The 20,811-nt window shown below is 41.9% G+C and overlaps 1 non-coding gene across 1 annotated transcript; it reads left to right on the top strand.

Moving 5' to 3' along the window:
• The first annotated feature begins 16,596 nt into the window (after positions 1 to 16,596).
• LOC136225232 (small nucleolar RNA R71) lies at positions 16,597 to 16,703 on the top strand. The gene has a single exon (XR_010686958.1). It is a non-coding gene; the product is annotated as a small nucleolar RNA R71 (small nucleolar RNA).
• The last annotated feature ends 4,108 nt before the right edge of the window (positions 16,704 to 20,811 follow it).

Below are 20,811 nucleotides of genomic sequence, written 5' to 3'. Positions count from 1 at the left end.
AGCTCAAATAATAAAACAAAGCTATCACCTCAAATTTGCAACCACAAAAGCACAATCAGTTGCGAAATGGATCAGAAAGTGAAATGATTACATAAACACATTATGCGATTTGCTTACGAGGACGTCGAGATTTTATCAGAGGGAAATTTGCTTAAACTCATCATACTACAATCAACAGCATGCTTCATCTTTTTATCATGTTATGCTCAAGTAGTTTTGCAGTAGTTTAAACGCATGCAATCCACCCCAAAATAAAAATTAACATTGTCCTCAATGTTACTCTAACAACAGGATAGAAGAATCATAACATGATAACATGGGAGTGTAACAATAAAAACAAAGAAGGGTTATAAGTGTTACCGGATGCTTGGATAGCGACAAGTTTGAGGTTTTAGACAAGTGGGGAACAAGAGGAATCAACCTCTCGATCCTTAGCAGGAGCAGCACCATCCCCTTTCGAGGAGGTAGCGGCATTCGTTTCAGGGACAGCAGATTTCGCTCTTACCGGACTTTTAATCGAGGCACCCGAAGGACTTTCTCGCCCATGCTCTTCTACACAAAGGTGCTTCAGCATATCCACCTCACTTTGTAGAACAGCAGTTTTATGCTCCAGGGCATGGATTTGGTCGCGGTTAGCCACATTTTGCGCAAACAGCGCATTGAACTTACAGACAATATCATCATTGGTGAGCTTTGCACATTTCATGTAAAAGGCAAGATCTTTTTCGTGCTCAACTTGCTCGGACTCAGAGGAGACAGAGACAGTAGGTTCACTCTTTCTCTTACGGCTTTCAACTCTCCTGGATTCAACAAAGTCTGCCATCCAGACCCACTTCCCATTCACCATTTTCCCAAAACACATGCTTTGTAAACTCCTTAAATCAATCTGGTTAGGGTGGTTTACAACAGTGAGCCGGGTGCGGTCCTCTGGCTTAAAGACTCCAATTTCTGCTGCAATCCGAGTCACGATGCTCCTACAACAGATGACCGAGGAATTCTTCTTCCCGAAGTTGGCAATGTACTCCCCAAACCAATAGCCTAGATTCATTCTGGGCCCAGTTGTCATACTCCACAAAGCCGTAAGGTTGGCATGGGGAATAGTGGCTTGGTTTTCGTGGGCAAAGATGGTGCCAGAGACCAATTTATGGAGGTACCGGACGGCATAGTCATCAATATTTGAAGCCTTAGAAACACTACCGTCATACCTCGGCTGGTTCGAAATAGATTGCCAGAAGGCCTGTGGGTCAAATACATCTGGGGTTTGCGTGAACGCCTCCTTGTAACTTTCTGACTCAAGGTCATCGTCATCTGTGGCACCCAATAGACTATTGAACATGTTCAATGAAGGCCGCTGGGTGTGAGTCATTAGCCTGAAACTAAACTTGCCTTTCTCGTCCAGGTCAGTAATCTCGAAATGGTGCTTAAACGTAGCCATGAATTCCAGCGTGAGTTCTTTGTAGGCCGGCTCAGTCATTTCAAAGAAGCAGCCGAAATGACCTGCCTCCATGAGGCTCCGCACCCGCTGATCAAGTTTGATCCTTTTTAAGGTGTCCCAGCAAACCGTCCTCACAGGCCCGAATTCTAGTTGCGCAAGTTCCTCGTAGTATTTCTGCGTGGCCGCATCCTTGAACTGAGCAAGCTTTTTCACCAATTTTTCATCCGGAACGAAAGCAACTGAGCCTGCCCCCGTCATTTTTCCCTTAGCTTTGTCTTTCTTCGATGAGCCCTCGATTTTCACCTGCTTACTAGAGCCACGAGTTCTGATGCTGTGCTCAAGTTTAAATAGGGTTTCCCAATGGTAAAGAGCACAGAGCATGCGGTGACTAGTGAAAAGAAATATATGAAAAAGAAAACAAATCGAGCAAGGGACCGTAATGAGGTAGGGTTCCTTAAGTAGGGAGAGATGGAACGGTCTATTGCCAACCCGTCTTTATGAGGGCGGTCCAAAGGACACCACCTGGACAAATTGGCAAAAGGCGCGTACCTTCGAATAGACCCATGGGTGACGAACGGTCACATTTCAAATTTTTGAATTTACTACTCCCCTATCCGTTCGATTGCATTGAGAAAGAGAGAGCAAACGAAATAAGAGCCTAGTGACATAGGATTAGACGTTTTTACTTTTCAAGCTTTTATTTCGCCGCCCATCTTCCAATGATAGCTCTGTTTGATGGGTAAATCAACTCCCTATTTGAACAAGTACAATCGTAAATCTTGACCTTTATGAAAAGGTGTAAGTTTTACAACTGTGCTTATTCTGGAGATACTCATTACGGACCACTACTCGACACAAAATGGATCTAAACTACTTTTGACACTACTTAACAAGATTTGAAATTGAAACTAATTTAAATGCAATGTTACTTGTGCTACAATTGGTGTTTGTAGCGAACACCCTGTTTGTGCTTCTACTGGCTTGGGGGGTATTGGAAGTGAACTGTATCGATCTTCCTTATGTGATCGTTCTCTAAATAGGGTTTCAATATTTGCCCATTCACCTTAAAAGGTTCCTGACCCTCCTTGCCAATTTCAACTGCACCATGACCAAACACCTTGTTTACCAGATAAGGCCCCGTCCATCTTGATTTAAGCTTCCCAGGAAACAATCTGAGTCTCGAATTGTACAAGAGAACTCTTTGTCCTTCGTGAAATGTCTTTATCTGGATTTTTCTATCGTGCCACATCTTGGTTTTGTCCTTGTAATTCACTGCATTCTCATATGAAAACAACCTGAACTCCTCCATGTCATAGAGTTGCAGTCTTCATTGGTCTCCCACAGCCTGTTGGTCAAAATTTAAGAAAGTTAACGCCCAAAAGGCCCTGTGTTCCATTTCAACCGGCAGGTGATAAGATTTTCCGTATAACAATCTAGACGGAGACATTCCGATTGGTGTTTTATAGGCCGTCCTATATGCCCAAAGAGCATCGTCAAGCTTGTTTGCCCAGTCTCTCCTAGAACTGCCAACAGTTTTTTCTAAAATTCTTTTCATTTCACGATTGGAAATCTCCACCTGTCCACTTGTTTGTGGATGGTAAGGTGTGGCAATTCTGTGAGAGACTCCAAGCTTGCCCATCAGCTTCTCAAATTTGGCATTGCAAAAGTGGGTTCCTTGATCACTAATGATCGCTCGTGGGACAGCGAATCGGGCAAACAGCCTTTTTAGGAATTTTACAACCACACGGGCGTCATTGGTGGGACTAGCCATTGCTTCAACCCACTTGCTCACATAATCTACAGCCACTAAGATATATGCCCAAAAGATGTAGGGAATGGACCCATAAAATCTATTCCCCATATATCAAAAATTTCACAAACAACTATGTTGTTGAGGGGCATGGCATTTCTAGCTGAGATATTGCTTGTTCGTTGGCACTCATTGCAAGTGCGAACGAACAGATTGGCATCCTTAAAGAGTGTTGGCCAGAAAAAACCTGATTGAAGTACTTTTGCTGCAGTTCTACTGGCGCTGTGGTGTCCTCCAGCTTCTCGGTCATGACAATGGCTTAGAACAGCATGTCCCTCCTCTTGAGATATACATCTTCGAATAATTTAGTCGGCGCATAACCTGAAAAGATAGGGGTCCTCCCAGAAATAATATTTAATTTCACCATAGAACTTCCTCCTTTGATTAATGGACAGGTTGTGAGGCTTAAGTGAACTGGCGAGATAATTGGCAATGTCAGCGAACCACGGAGCAGGCTATGCGATATAAAGATGTTTGTCTGGAAAACTCTCCAAAATCTCAGGTTGTTCTTGCTGGTTGCTTGGGTGAGAAATTCTTGACAAATGATCCGCTGCGACATTGTCCGTTCCCTTCTTGTCCCTAATTTCGAGATCGAACTCTTGAAGTAAAAGCAACCACCGTATTAGCCTTGGTTTTGCATCCTTCTTGGTGAACAGGTAGCGTAGTGCAGCATGGTCTATATGAACAATGACTTTTGATAGCACCAAGTAAGGGCGAAATTTGTCAAAAGCATACACAACTGCGCGGAGCTCTTTTTCCGTCGTGGTGTAATTCTGCTGGGTCTCGGTTAATGTTTTTCTTGCATAATACATAGGCCGAAATTTCTTCTCAACCCTCTGCCCCAGAACAGCTATCACACATGTATCGCTTGCATCACACATCATCTCAAACGACTGTTCCCAGTCGGGTCCTGCCAGTATAGGCGAGTTGATCAGCTTACTCTTTAATATTTCGAACGCCTTTAAACAGCTTGCATCAAAAGAAAATTCTGCCTCCTTATGAAGTAATGCTGACAAGGGTAGCGCAATCTTTGAAAAATCTTTGATAAACCTGCGGTAAAACCCTGCGTGCCCCAGAAAACTTCGCACATCTTTTACATTGGCCGGAACAGCCAGCTTTTCTATCACTTCCACCTTCGCTTTGTCCACTTCCATCCCCTTTTCTGAAATTTTATGCCCGAGAACAACTCCGCCCATAACCATGAAGTGGCATTTCTCCCAATTCAAAACCAAGTGGGTCTCCTTGCATCGCACAAGCACGGCTTCGAGGTTGTTTAAACAGCTCTCAAAAGAGTTTCCATAAACAGAGAAGTCATCCATGAATATTTCTATAGTTCGCTCCACCATATCATGAAATATAGACATCATGCATCTTTGAAATGTGGCTGGAGCGTTGCACAGTCCGAACGGTATGCGCCTGTAGGCATAGGTCCCGTATGGACATGTGAACGTTGTCTTTTCCTGGTCCTCACAGTGAATTGCAATCTGATTGTACCCTGAGTAACCGTCAAGGAAACAATAGAATGCATATCTAGCTAACCGTTCTAACATCTGGTCCATGAAGGGCAAAGGAAAGTGATCATTCCTTGTGGCTTCGTTGAGCTTTCTGTAATCCGCACAAACTCGCCATCCTGTTATCGTTCTCGTGGGCACCAACTCGTCTTTCTCGTTGAGGACTACAGTTGTTCCTCCCTTCTTTGGTATAACGTGAACAGGGCTGGTCCACACACTATCAGAGATTGGGTAAATAATGCCGGCATCAAGAAGCTTGATCACCTCTTTTCACACAACCTCCTTCATATGGGGATTCAGTCTGTGTTGCGGCTGGACAGATGGCTTGTGCTCTTTCTCCATCAAGATTCTGTGGACACAGAGTGCCGGACTGATACCTTTGATATCATCAATTTTCCATGCGATTGCATCCTTGTTTCTTCGCAAAACTTCCATGAGTTGCGCTTTCTGATCAGGAGTTAACTTTGAGGATATAATAACTGGACTCTGATGCGTGCCATCTAGTGTAGTGTTTTCTATTACAAAATGTATATTGTAAGTGCGTTACGACTATGAATGTGATCTTTCTAAATGTTCTATCTTTACTAGACGTCACTACTTAGGGGCAAGTGTACCCCGTCGTATTAAGTAATAATCCGGTTAAGACCGGGTATCGAATCCACGGGATTTATAACTGCAAGTATTAAACGACTCGGTTTTATACGTTATTTAAGCGGTGAATACTTTGAGGTTGATATGGGGACCAACTACAAACTACTCCTAACTACGGGTGAGGCGAATTTATATAACGAAACTCTATGAAATGATGTGGATGCGATAAGTTATAACTATGACAAATAACGACTTCTAATGTTTATACGGTTGATGGTTTGCTCTTGCAATGATGACTACGTGTAGTGTGACCGACCCGTGAGGTACTTAGACTACATGGTTCCTAGTCAAGGCGTGTCTAATGCTCGGGATCAGAAATTAGGGCCCGTAAGTTTCGTGGCTTGTCAATTCCTACGGTTTCCGGTTTGTCACTTCCGGTAAGGCAACACCTATATGAATCCCTAAAGATAGCCCGAATGGCGTCGGAAATCGCGTTCTCCTACACAATAATCAATTATGAATATCAAAACAAGTAACAAACATCAACACATATATAGAAAAGAAGATTATGAATCATAGATTATAAATATGGAGAATGTAAATATGAATTACAACCAAGCCTAGTACATAGGATGAGTTCAAGCTAATTAGCAAGTGAAAAGGGAAGAATCCACCCTCGAAACTAGCTAACCGGACTCAAAGCCGTCTCTTAGGACTTAGATGGTGGAGCTTTCGAGCTTGGTGCACGGAGATGGAGCGGAACTTTGATGGAATGCCGGAGTCAACGAACAAGCTCTCAAGGTGGAAGAGTTTGGCTATATAAAGCCTAAAAACAAAATCTAAAACTACAAATGACAAGAATTTAATCTCAAGAAAGTATATTACAAGGTGTCTAATATCTAGGGTATGCAAGATGAGTGCTAGTCACTTTTATTTATACATCAAGCTAGGGGTAAGATTGTAATTCCACAAGGTGCAAGCATGGAGGAACATGATTTTGTGCAGAAATCCCATAATACGCCTCGCGTAGGGTGTGGAACACCCCGCGTGTTTGCCCATTCTGTCAGAAATCTCCTGCATGTGGACCAATTCCAGATCTTGTTGTCTCAAACACACCCCGCGTAGACTGGGATGCACCTCGCGTGTTTGAGTCTCTGAGTTTTTAATGTTTGAATTGGGTCTTTTACACTATGCGTAGCTGAAGCACGCCCCGCATAAATGTGTCTCTAAGCTTTTTGCATTGAAGAACTTCCTTACACGCCCCGCGTGTAAGGTGGTACGTCCCGCTTATGGATAGTTGACTCAGGGAGACCGTGCAGTCTGACTTTCAGGATTAGGTTAATCATTTCTGACATATGTTCCACGCCCCGCGTATGGTGGTACACGCCTCGCGTATTGATGACTAGATCCCACGTGGTGCCTGCGGATAAGTCAATTATTTCTGATCCAGTGTTTCACGCCTCGCGTGAGGTGTGATGCGCCCCGCGTGTTTGGGTGGATTTTCACTTCTTGCTCGTACCTGAAATACAATTCTCGGGAGCCGAGTTAGCTTGACATTTTATTTATTAATATTAATAAAAAATACAGAAAGTTAACCGAAAGTTCTGAATTTATTTTTATTTCGTTATTTTATTAAAACATTCTATTTTTGTAATTAAACTTATTTATTTCTTCTAAAATTAACCCGTAAATCACGCTAAAAGATAGGGGTAAAATACCCCTATCAAACCTCCTCGGACTTTGAAGTTTTACTTGTCCTCAAGTAAAAGAAATCGAAAGACAAGGGATTGAGATTATTAAGAAACAAACCGTCGGGTGGTTTTACCAAGTGCGTGATTTCAAAGTTAAAGTTTTATGCAAAGTTTTCGGTAAATACTTACGCAAACAATCGAGTGACCAAAACTTAATTGAAACCTCCATGATCAAAATTAATAGGCAATATTAACGGGGGTCGATTATCTTTTGAGAACCCGATAGTACCTCACCAAGGGATTTCACTCGTATGTTCAAACTTTGGTGGGTCGGTGTTTAACACTCTTCTTTGCACTTACCCGAGATCACTTTGAGTTTGCATTTTCATCCGGGTTTTTCCTCTTATGCTATGGTTTAGACAATATTAAAAATGAACCCGGAGGGGGGTTGTAATGTGGGTGGCTTTTTAGTGGTTAATTTTTGAAAACTCGAGTTTAAATACCATTTTGATGATTGCACCGTATTTTATTTTGGCCTTGGCGAGTTCATAGGATATAACTCGAAATTGCTCGTGTGGAGCTTGAGAATGCCGTTTTGCTCTTTATTGTCTTTTTTTTCTTTTTGGTTTGAGAGCGGCACAAAAACGATTTCAAAAGTTTAAGGTGCTTATTTATCAAGGCATTGGCTTATTTCGGGTGCGAATTGATTTTGTTGGTATTTAAACAAGAGGAAAAAGAGGGTTAATTGTTAAAAGGGTATTAACAAGAAAAGTCGGTTAGTAGGCTCAAGGGGGTTTCCTAGAGGTTGATAAAAACGAGAAAAATAAATTAAGAAAGGAATTAGACTAAGTGGGCTCGTTTTATCATTTATTGTCATTTTAACCAAAATAGGTGTACTTAACCCGGTATTAGGTGCAAACTCTATGAGTCGAGTGAAGTCAAAGCTCTCGAAAAATTGTGAAAGAATTAGAGTTCTCGTACGAACTCTTTTAGGCTCAAAATTACCTCACAAAAGATTCGGGTTTAAATTGTGTACTATCGAGTCTTCGCTAAACTCTCAAACATCCCGTTTTTATTGCCTTTTTAAATTTCATTATGGAGATGACATGTGGGTTAGGGCTCAATGCTTTTGTTTAGTATAAACCTAGGCTTTGCATAAATTTTAGAACTTCAAAATTAAGACTAAAATTTCTCACTAAAACCGATCATTTGTGTTCCGTCTTTTTATTTTAAGGACAAATAACAGAACTTTTAATTTATTTCCGAGGGAGGTAGTGTGTCGAAAAATTTTCAGAATCGATAAATTAGTTCAATTATTTTGTTGTTTATTCGATTTTTATTTATTTTTGTTTTTGTTAGTGCAAAACAAACTGAAAGTGCGGGGTTGTACGGCCCTCCGCGTTATTAAAATGACGTCTATTCCAAGGACGTCGCAAAAGAAGAGAAAAACAAAAACAAAAATATACATGAAATTAAAATTAGACCCTTTTAAAGGTTTGGTCCTACGCGAGGCGTGCCCCTAGGGGCGCCCCGCGTAGGAGGTACGGTTTGATCACTTTTTGGGCAGAGACTCAAATACACGGGCGCAGGAAGTGGGGTGCCTCACGTGTTTGAGTTTCTGGGCTTTTTATGCCGGAAAATGGTGATCACGCGGGGCGTAAAAGGGAGTACGCCCTGCGTGAAAGGTGCATTTTAGGCCGATTTTTGAGAAAAATAAACACGAAATATAAACGGAAACCATAAATATATTAACTAAACAAAGGAAGTACATTAAAAACATAAAGAGAGAACGAAAATAACAATGAAACAAAGAAAATACAAAACAAAGGAAACCAAAACACATGAAAACTATGGTTGAGGCGGAGGAGGGTTTCCGTGGATGTTGAAGTGGGTATATAAGGTGTTGGTGAAGGCTTCGAAGCTGGCCCTATCCTCTTGCCTTTGGGCCTCGGAGGCGTCGAGGCGAGCGTCGAGGGAATCGAAGTGGGAGTCGAAGTGGGCCCGATCACGACGTTGGTGCCCTCCAAAATATCCAACCGGGCATAAAGAGCATTGAAGTCATGGAGGGGTGGAGGACTGAAATTGAGGCCCATGCTCGAGTTTGAGTCACCTTCTTCATTAGAGTGGGCCACCCCCGAAGTTTCACCCGGGCCGGAGGTCGGACGCTTAAGAGACTTAAAGGCATTCTTCTCCACGGGCCGAGGCAAAAGGCTGAGGAGACGATCAAGGGCAGCCTCACCGAGAGTGGTGAGGGCAAAGATGGTGACGAGGTGGCCAAACCCGAGCTTGGCCTGCTTTCGGATGGGCGTGGAGCGGAGGTGGACGGCCACATGGTAAGAGAGGTCATATGTGAGCCCATTGGCACAACAGTAGAGGGCCAATAGTTCGTGTTTGTTGACATTGGTGGACTCGGACTTCCCCGAGAAGTAGAATGAGATGAAGCGGTGGAGAAGTTGGAGGATAGGGTCGCGGATGCAAGCCGGACGGAGGTTAGAGATGTCGTAATCTTTGGACACGGTGATGGAGGTCCAAAAGTCGTGGGCGGAGACACCATCGGGCCAATGGGCGATGCCTGCCTCTGCTTGGTGAGTGAAATGGTTTTGGAGCCATTGAGTATCAATGGAGAAGGGGCGGTTGTGAAGGCGAAAATTGAAGAGGGCGGCTCTGGGGACCCCATTGGAGGTGAGGGTGGTGAAGAACTCCACCATTAGTGACGGGTACACCCACCGGTGCGTAGAATAGAGCTCGTACCAACCGAGGGCGCGGAGGCAAGCTTCGAATGGAGCGCCGAGATCATAATGATCAAGCACGCTATCCGAGATGTACGGGAGCTCCTTGACTGTGGCCGCGCAAAGAGTTTCATAATTGTGGGCCTCCTCCTCGGTTAGGAGATGAAAAGGAGCCCGGTATTGGCGGGTGAGTGGTGGAGTTCCCTCCCGTTCGGGTGATGGTGGTCGTTCATTTTGGTTATGGGAGGAACGGGCCCGAGTGAACCGTGGGGGACGCATATTGGCGGTTTGTTTGCGCCTAACCATGGTGCTAGTGGGTAGTGGGTGATTTAGAAAGAGTAGAAGAGGAGTTGGGGAAGTAGGAGTAAGTTGTGGAGGAGAGAAAGAAGGAGAAGGGGGAGTATTTATAGGAGAGGGATGGGAATCCAAGTAAAACTCGGATTCCCAGGGGGTACACGAGGCGTGAAGGGGCCACGCCACGCGTATCCCACCTCTTGACCGTTATTATTCGCAAAAGTGGTAAGGTACGCGGGGCGTGAAAGGGAACACGCCTCGCGTATTACGCTTCTTGCCCCTTTTTGATGGAAAAAAGGGGAAGGACGAGGGGCGTGCATGGGGGTACGCCCCGCGTAAAAGGCAGAAGTTGAAGAATTTTTTCGGTTTTGAGTAGTTTTTGAATTTTTATGGTTTTCAATTAATGTTTTTATTATTTGTTAGTTCTTTTTAATATTTTTATGTTTTTAAGTTGTAATTAAGAAGGTAGTTAAGATAAAATTTATTATGGAGGGAAGTTGAAGAGATTAAAATTTGAAAAGGTGGGATGTGATTGGAGAGAGGAAGAGGTGGAGTGGAGAAGTGGGAAAGATTTTTTGGGAAGGAGAGAGTGATGGGAAAGGTTGGGGAAGGAAAAAGCTGCCATGGGGAGTTGTGATTCACAACTCCCCGAGGACACGCGAGGTGTGCCCTAGGGCACATCCCGTGTGCCCCCCCCCCCCCCCCCACGTGGCATTTATTTAAAAGGGGGTTAATGGTCACAGGTTACGCGAGGCGTGGTAGGAGAGGCGCCCCGCGTAACGTGTCTTTTATTGAGGGAAAGTGGGTCAGAAACGCAAATGCGCGGGGCGTACTGGGTTGTACGTCCCGCGTGTTTAAGAATTTTTGGATTATCAATGGGATTTGCTTTTCTTTTAATTTATGAAAAATGAGAAGAATAAAGATAAAAATAAAAATAAAAATGAAAAAGAAAATAAAATGAAAATAAAAGCAAAAATAAAAATAGAAATAAAAGTAAAAATAAAAATTTAAAATTTAAAAATAACAATGATTCAAAGGGGAAAACTAAGACTACATAAAAGGGTAAATAAATAAAAACAAATCTATGATACATATAAACAGGAGGTTCGAGAAATTCAAACCAATGCTACGTTTAGAGTCGAAGTAGCTCGACTTTCTCGTGCGGCGGCTCAATGCAAGTTATCCGAGTTGGAACTTGATGGGTCCGAACTTCCACTATTCATGAGTGTTATCGCCTGCCCGGACTCCCTATTCTTGCCCCACGGGTTCTGCTCGGTGTTCGCCGGGAGGGTTCCTAGCGGCCTTTCTTGTTGCTGACGATTTAGATGGGCTACTTGGCGGCTAAGGTCCCTGCAAAACACCTCGCTATCAGAAAGACGGGTTAATATATCCTTCAACAAAGACGTGACCGATTGGCCATGTACATTGTTGGGAGGTGGAGCGTTCTGGTTACCGAGCATGGCTTGTGACTGCCCTAGCCCGTTTTCCCGATATTCTTGCTCAAAGCCGGATGGGGGCCTCAACACATTATTATTATTGCCATATGACAAGTTCGGGTGTTGGTACTGAGGCCGCCAACCGCTGTTATTATTATTGTGGTGGTGATAGGAGTTCGGATTAGGATTATACCTTGGGTTGCCTCCTACACAACTTACATTCTCGATGTCGTCGGCGAAAGGGCTACCGGCTTGGCAATTGAGTCTGTCATGGTCTCCACCACAGTGATTGCACATTAGGACCTATGCACTTTTGTTGAGGCTCAACTAGGCTATTAACGCGTCAAGTTTCTTATTCATTTCTGCCATGGAGCTTCTCGGAGCCTCTTTCTCCACAGGAACATTTGGTGTTGCGACGGTCTGGCAAGCCGATCCTCTTGCCACTGCACGCTTTTTCTCGCGAGCTCGTGAATGAGCTCGTAGGCCTCATTTGCTGACTTCTGAAATAGATCCCCACTTGCAGCGGAATCAACAGTTGCACGATTAGTGGGGGTTAAACCGTGGTAAAAGGTGCTTACCAAGTCGTGCTTTGGGATGTCATGGTGGGGGCAGTTTCGGAGCAACTTCCAGAACCTAGCCCAAGCTGCATGAAGGGCCTCGCATTCCAGTTGCCTAAAAGATGTGATATCAGTCCGTAACTTGACCGTTTTGGACGGTGGGAAATAGTAGGAAAGGAACTCCTTCTCGAGCTCCTCCCATGACATGATGGATCCTGCCTCCAACGAGTGTAGCCACTCCAACGCCTGTCCTGTTAAAGAAAAAGGAAACAACTTTAATCTCACAGCCTCAATGGGAACACCATTTTGCCGAGAGGTGTCGACACACATAAGGAATTTATCGAGATGTTCGTTGGGGTTCTCATGGAGTTCCCCTCCGAATTGACCGCATTGTTGTATCACCTGGATCATGTCGGTCTTTATCTCGTACGTGTTGACCGGTATCGTGGGGGCGACAATTCCGTTACGGTTTTAGGGACGATGCGGAGCAAGGATCTCCATCATCGAACGTGTGTCGTTGCCCCCGCGGATGTTGTTCATATGCGGCCTTTGGTTTCCTTCGGGCTGGTTGACCTCGGCGTTGGGGTTTGCCATTTTCTCTCTCCGAATCCTACAAAGAGTACGTTCAATTTCGAGATCAATAGGAACGAGAGGACAACTTCGAGATCAGGTGTGCATAAAAATAATGAAATAAAATACAATATCAACAAGAAAGAATGATGTTAGTAAAAGTATATATAAACAATTTATACAAAAAGAATGCTTAAACTAACAATAAAACGTTTTTGTCTAATATTGCAAAATATTATAAATCCCCGGCAACGGCGCCAAAAACTTGATGCGTGCCGTCTAGTGTAGTGTTTTCTACGACAAAATGTATATTATAAGTGCGTTACGACTATGAATGTGATCTTTCTAAATGCTCTATCTTAACTAGACATCACTACTTAGGGGCAAGTGTACCCCGTCGTATCAAGTAATAATCCGGTTAAGATCGGGTATCGAATTCACGGGATTTATAACTGCAAGTATTAAACGACTCGGTTTTATACGTTATTTAAGCGGTGAATACTTTGAGGTTGATATGGGGACCAACTACAAACTACTCCTAACTACGGGTGAGGCGAATTTATATAACGAAACTCTACGAAATGATGTGGATGCGATAAGTTATAACTATGACAAATAACGACTTCTAATGTTTATACAGTTGATGGTTTGCTCTTGCAATGATGACTACGTGTAGTGTGACCGACCCGTGAGGTACTTAGAGTACGTGGTTCCTAGTCAAGGCGTGTCTAATGCTCGGGATCAGAAATTAGGGCCCGTAAGTTCCGCGGCTTGTCAATTCCTACGGTTTCCGGTTTGTCACTTCCGGTAAGGCAACACCTATATGAATCCCTAAAGATAGCCCGAATGGCGTCGGAAATCGCGTTCTCCTACACAATAATCAATTATGAATATCAAAACTAGTAACAAACATCAACACATATATAGAAAAGAAGATTATGAATCATAGATTATAAATATGGAGAATGTAAATATGAATTACAACCAAGCCTAGTACATGGGATGAGTTCAAGCTAATTAGCAAGTGAAAAGGGAAGAATCCACCCTCGAAACTAGCTAACCGGACTCAAAGCCGTCTCTTAGGACTTGGATGGTGGAGCTTTCGAGCTTGGTGCACGGAGATGGAGCGGAACTTTGATGGAATGCCGGAATCAACGAACAAGCTCTCAAGGTGGAAGAGTTTGGCTTTATAAAGCCTAAAAACAAAATCTAAAACTACAAATGATAAGAATTTAATCTCAAGAAAGTATATTACAAGGTGTCTAATATCTAGGGTATGCAAGATGAGTGCTAGTCACTCTTATTTATACATCAAGCTATGGGTAAGATTATAATTCCACAAGGTGCAAGCATGGAGGAACATGATTTTGTGCAGAAATCCCATAATATGCCTCGTGTAGGGTGTGGAACGCCTCGCGTGTTTGCCCATTCCGTCAGAAATCTCCTGCATGTGGACCAATTCCAGATCTTGTTGTCTCAAACACGCCCCGTGTAGACTGGGATACGCCTCGCATGTTTGAGTCTCTGAGTTTTTAATGTTTGAATTGGGTCTTTTACGCCGTGCGTCGCTGAAGCACGCCCCGCGTAAATGTGTCTCTGAGCTTTTTACATTGAAGAACTTCCTTACACGCCCCGCGTGTAAGGTGGTACGTCCCGCGTATGGATAGTTGACTCAGGGAGACCGTGCAGTCTGACTTTCAGGATTAGGTTAATCATTTTTTACATATGTTCCACGCCCCGTGTATGGTGGTACACGCCTCACGTATTGATGACTACATCCCACGTGGTGCCTGCGGATAAGTTAATTATTTCTGATCCAGTGTTTCACGCCTCGCGTGAGGAGTGATGCGCCCGCGTGTTTGGGTGGATTTTCACTTCTTGCTCGTACCTGAAATACAATTCTCGGAAGCCGAGTTAGCTTGACATTTTATTTATTAACATTAATAAAAAATACGGAAAGTTAACCGAAAGTACGAAATTTATTTTTATTTCGTTATTTTATTAAAACATTCTATTTTTGTAATTAAACTTATTTATTTCTTCTAAAATTAACCCGCAAATCACGCTAAAAGATAGGGGTAAAATACCCCTATCAGACTCCCGCTGGGTGGTTCCAGGAAGGCATACTCGAGGTGTGCAGGTAACGGTTGCAAATCTTGTTTAGACACTGGCACAGTTGGTATCTCCGGTGGTTCTTGATGAGTAGGAATAGTAGGATCGAAAGGATGTGCCGGTAAGTTGGATTCAATGGAACAGCCCGTTCCTTCACATAAGTTCACTTCTTCTCCCAATAGAGTCTCCAGAGTGTCATGTTCCTGCAAAGTAGAAAGACTTTGAAACTCATCCAAGAAACATCATATGTCATCAGTATTGTTTGCACGTCTCATTGCCTCGTTCATTTTGAAAATGACTTCCTCCCCATTAATCCTCAAGAATAATTGTCCCTCTCCCACGTCTATCAATGCTCTACCCGTGGCTAAAAATGGTCGACCTAGGATAATAGGAACATGCAGGTCTTCATCTATGTCCATTATGATAAAATCAACAGGTAAGATGAATTTTCCTACTTTTACCAACACATCTTCTACCACTCCCCTAGGGTAACATACTGATCGATCGGCCAACTGAATTGACATACGAGTAGGTTGGGGTTCTCCTAATCCAAGTTTAGCATATACAGAATAAGGCATTAGGTTTATGCTAGCTCCTAGGTCACATAGTGCATTTTCAATATTTAGCTTTCCAATTGAGCAAGGAATAGAAAAACTCCCTGGATCTTTTAGCTTTTTAGGTAGCTGCTGCTTGTTTTGGAGTATTGAAGAACAATCTCTGTTGAGTTGGATTATGGATATGTTTTCCAGCTTTTTCTTGTTCGACAGGAGGTCTTTTAAGAATTTTGCATATGACGGCATCTGTGCAAGTGCTTCGACGAACGGAATGTTGATGTGCAACTTCCTTAAGGTGTCCAACACCTTAGAATTTTGTTCTTCCAGCTTTTTGTTGATCAACCGCGTTGGGTATGGCACAGGCGGAACATACGACGGAGGTGGCTTGTACATCTTTTCGCTTTCCTCCTGATTCTGCTCACTGGCAGATTCTGTCTCCCTTGTTTCTTCTTGAATGGGAACAGTCTGTTCCTTTTCTCCTTCAGTTTCTTCGAATGTTCCTGCGCATTCAGCATTTTCATCAGTCGATATAATGGGTTGAGTTTGCTTACCAGATCTCAGGGTGATTGCCATGACATCGCCCTTTGGATTTGGCTCTATGTTGCTTGGCATTATTCCCTTCCCTTTTGACGTTGATGCAGCTAACTGGTGGACTTGTGTTTCTAGATTTTTAATTGATGCTTGTGTTTGTTTCATGAACTGCATCATCATCGTCTTCATATCTGGCTCTATATCTTCCTTTGGTGGGGCATGTTGTTTATAATGTTGCTGAGGTTGCCTCTGGTAGTGTCCTCCTTGCTGTTGTTGATATCTCGGTTGTTCCTGCTGGTTGGGCTGGCCTGTCCATCCGAAATTCGGATGATTTCTTGTGGCAGGATTATATGTGTTGGAATACGGGTTAGGTGGATTCCTCTGATTATACCCTTCATAATCACATTCTGCCTGTGCACCATTTCCCTGCTTAACTCCGGGACAGTTGATGCTAAAATGAAGGCCTCCACAAAAATCACAAATGTCATTGAATGGTGGTTCGTTGTGGATCGAGGACATATTTATCTTGCCGAGCTGTCTAGCAAGCTGTTCTACCTGACTTGTCAATTTTGACACAACATCTTCATTTCCCGCTCTTTTTCCCTCACTTCTGGCAGAGTGCCAGTTATAACTCGTGCTCACTACTCTCTCAATAAGGTCGTACAAGGCCTGAGGTTCCAGATCTTTGGGATTTCCATTGGCAATAGATTCGATCTGGATCTTATAGATGTTGGTTACCCCATTGTAAAAGTTCTGCATCTGCATCCACATAGGAATGCCATGATTGGGTACTCTCCTTAGTAGTTCCTTGTACCTTTCCCATGTTTCGGCTAGTGATTCATCTTCTTCTTGCATGAAATGGGAAACCTCGTTTCTGAGCTTAATGGCTTGTCGTGGTGGGAAATATTTCATTAGGAACGCACTAGCCATTTCTTCCCAAGTGGTGATCGTTCCTGGTTGCAAGCAGTTCAACCAAGTCTTCGCTTTGTCCCTTAAGGAAAAAGGAAACAGCTTCAGTCTGATTACGTCGTCAGAAACACCTCTGTTTGATCTGAAAGTGTTGCACAACGTGATAAACTCAAGAATATGCCCATTTGGATCTTCCGACTGGTATCCATTGAACTGTACGGCTGCCTGCAACATTTGTATCATAGATGCTTTCACCTCGAACATGTTGTTCCCTTCGTTGGGCAACACGATGCATGATGAATGTCCTTCAGTGGTTGGTCTCGAATAATCTCTGATTCTCATGACAGGAGGGTTATTATTTTCTCCCTCTTCTTCCTGGTTTGGTTGAACTAGTTGTTCGGGTGGTACCCTTCCAGCCATTCTTCTCTCTCTTTGTCGTTCTCTCTGTCTTGCACGTCGAGTTCCCGCTCTGTTTCGTCTACACGTTCTCTCCAATTCGAGATCGATAGGAAAAACAGGAGGTCCAGCTCTGCGCATAAACCAATAAAGATTCCTTCTGGCTGCACTATTTAGCAAACAGATTAAAAACACCTTGTTTCACAGAAAAGTTCGTATAAACTTTGTTGCTTTCAATCCCCGGCAACGGCGCCAAAAACTTGTTGTCTCCTGAATGGACTCTAGCAAGTGTACTAGATACAAGTAATAAAATGATAAGTCCAGTATCGTATCCACAGGGATTGAGAATCAAAGTTTACAAGAAATTCTTTATAGAACAGGGTGTGTGGTGTGTGTCAATTCTTTAATTTGAGAGGTGTTGTTCAAACATAAACAAGATCAAAGCTTTAGTTGATTTCAAAAAGCACTTAATGATAAAAAAAACAGAACAGGTCAAGCACAGCAGAACAGGTTACCTTCAGTCTTTAAACACCATATTTATTCATGAATGACGTAAAGTGAAGTCAAGGTCTCTGCTTTAATGCTCACTTAAGTCAACTCTCGTGTGTTCTTAAGATTCTAAGACGTACTACAACTTTAAGCGTCCCTAAAGTTAGTTCTTTCTTGCATTACGTTCGAAACAGCATTCCTATTTAAGAAAACCCTTGATACAACCTCCTGACATTCTGTTTCGGGGTTGAATGCTTGATAAATAGTTCCGTGAAGATGAAAGCAGTTTCCTACCATGCATCTAACACTAACATACATGCTTTAAGCAATGGAGTTAAGAGTTTATCAAGCACAACATAATATATCATCATTCATTCATAAATAAGATAATAGAAGACTTACATAATCGGCCCTAACTGGCCAAACCCATTCAAAACGACTACTCACTCATGGTAAAGAGTGAATAGCCTGAGTTGGTTCCACAGACCTCCATTGGAGGCGTCATCGTCCTAAGAGAGCTTCGCCTCTCTTCAAAAGTTCTAACTAAAACTGATTGTCTCAAGAGTAAAAGGTGTCCCTTTTCCTTCCCTCGACTACATCTATATAAAGGAAGAAAAACGAACCATGCCACCAAATATTACAAAAAGATTGTTTTCCTACAGCTACTAATACTAGGGAATGATTAATTTAAGTTGACCCTTGAACACTCAAGGGTGATCCATCTTTTCATCATGTTGCTTTCCTGCCTGCCTGCGTACTCTGCACCTGCCGCGCCGCTCCTGACACTTGTCCAGTCGCTATCCGTCATCGGGTACACAGCGAAAATCCGCTGGATCAAAGGAAGCTCGACTCCTTATGGTTTGTTGCAAACAGGTCGTGTTATCGCCCATTTTGACTTAATCAATACAATCTGCATAAAACACTTATAAGCCCATATGTTTCGGAATATTTTGCCTGAAATGCACATAAAATGTTATTAAAATGCCGTTTAATTATAGTCATATTCATGCCCAATAGGGAGAACTAATAAGCACAAAATTGAAACCCAAAGAATTGTGAGTTGAATTTGAGCCTAAGAGCGAACATCACAAAGCTCTTTTTCTTGACATTTTTGTGTGAATGCTTTGACTTGTGGAAGATTCTAGATTTTGCACCTAATACTGAGTTAAACCTTCATGCACTGATTTGAGATGATAAACGATGAATCAACCTCATTAGAATTAACCTTTTCTTTACCTTATTTTATCTTTTTCATCTACTTTAGGAAGCCCCTTTGAGCCTGTATTTTTGTAGCTTGTAGTTTTTCTTTCGCTCTAACCCTTATTTTTACAAACTATCACTTAGTTTGTTACCTAACTCGAGTTTTTGCAAAGCTCACATTGAGCCTTTGTTTTCTTCTAGCATTTTTTCTTTGTTTATGGCATTATAAGAGCAAGACAAAAGGCTAAGAGGTGAATGAGCATCACTATTAAAAAAAGAAAAAAAAGAGACGAAAAAAGGGGAGAACTTCGTTCCCAGGTTCTTAAAGATTAAAACGTCTCAGAAAAGAAAAATAATGAATAAAAAGCTCAGTCACTTCATATTTGCTAAAGCCATTTTAACTTTGTTTTTCTAGTGCTAGAACTCCTAACCCCTGTTGTACCTTTAACCCTCTTCTAACCACATTACAACCCTAATTCGAGGCTGTTTTTGATATCATCGGAATCATGTAGCATAGTAGAGGAACTCGGATGAACGTGCAAAGTCAACGTAATCCTAAGCAAGAACATAAGCCGAGAGTAAACACTTTACCACCAAAATTGTGTGAATTGAGTGAACTACCTATGGTGAGGTGTTTTACTTAGCTATCCCCTTAAGCTCGTTTAATTAAACATGTATCATTTTCTTAAAAATATGACTTGTGATAATTGAAATGCGGCTTTTGGATATCGTGTCTCTACTTTGTACTTCCGAATGCATGTAATTACAGATACTCGAAATTGTATCAGACACCTAGTAAAACCAGGAAGTTTTCTATCTTGGCTTGTGATTACGGGTTTAGTTTTTTAGTTTACTTGGAGACAAGTAAAACTTTAAAGTGTTAGGAGGTTTGATAGGGGTCAAAAAACCCTATCGTTTAGTACGGTTTTAGGGACTATTTTGTATCTTTTATTTTCTTTTTATTTACTTTAATAGCAATTTATTATTGGTTTGTCAATTTTAGGTTTTTAAATTACTTTTTAGCTTTTTATTAAATATTCCAAACTTTTGTTAAGTATTTTGTCACTTTTAATAAATTAATCTCTATATGTTATTTTGAGTTTTATCTGTACCCAAAATTAAGAAATTAACCTACCAAAAATAAATCAAATTTGACTTGGTAATTAAAAATGATTTTTGGTAGGATAATTAATTAATTTTGGGTGAATTATCTAAATAATATTTTATGAGATTATGTGCAGATTTTTAGAGATAAAGGTGGAGATTTTTAAGGATCAGAATCAGAGACCCACTCAGCGCATCAAAATCAAATAAAAGTCATGCAGAATATTTTGGCAGATTTTTAGGGATTATCTTTGGGCTTTTTGTATTTAAATAATTATATTTTTTCCCAAAAATAAATTAGTTTTTATTAAATAATATTTGGAGAGTTATTTTTCCATTAGAATAGCTCTTTATTAATTAGTCTTTCATTAGGAAAGCTTTTTATTAATTGGTCTTTTATTAGGAATAGGTTTTATTAATTAGTTTTTCATTAGGAATAGGTTTTAGTTTTTCATTATAAATAGTTCCATTTGTTAGGAATTATTGATATCTTTTATCTTTTCTAAAAACCTAGCTTCCACCTTGAGAAATCCTTTCCACCTACTCCATCTCCTTCAACCTCCATTGAAGACACTTCCGAAGCTCCGTTCACCAAGGATTGCTCAAGTTCCATCTTTAAGTCATAGGAAGACGCCTGCATTGGTAGACAGGTTTCCTGAAAGGGATTTTTCTTCTCTTTTTATATTCTGTCTAGCCTCTGATCCTTGTTATGAATCCTAGGTTCATTGTATCTTCGTGACAATACTTTTCATCTTTAATATATATTATAGTTTTGTTTGTTCAATTGTTTTATTGCTTAAATCTTTGTCTTACGCTTTGTCTGATTGGTTTAACTCATTCGATAATCCCAATATTAAGTTGGCACATATTGCGAGCTGAATCTGACCTAGTC

This window comes from Euphorbia lathyris, chromosome 3 (assembly GCF_963576675.1).
Source record: "Euphorbia lathyris chromosome 3, ddEupLath1.1, whole genome shotgun sequence".
Classification (NCBI taxonomy): Eukaryota; Viridiplantae; Streptophyta; class Magnoliopsida; order Malpighiales; family Euphorbiaceae; genus Euphorbia; species Euphorbia lathyris.
Note: the sequence above shows the minus strand (reverse complement) of the source record. Positions and strands in the feature narration are given on the sequence as shown.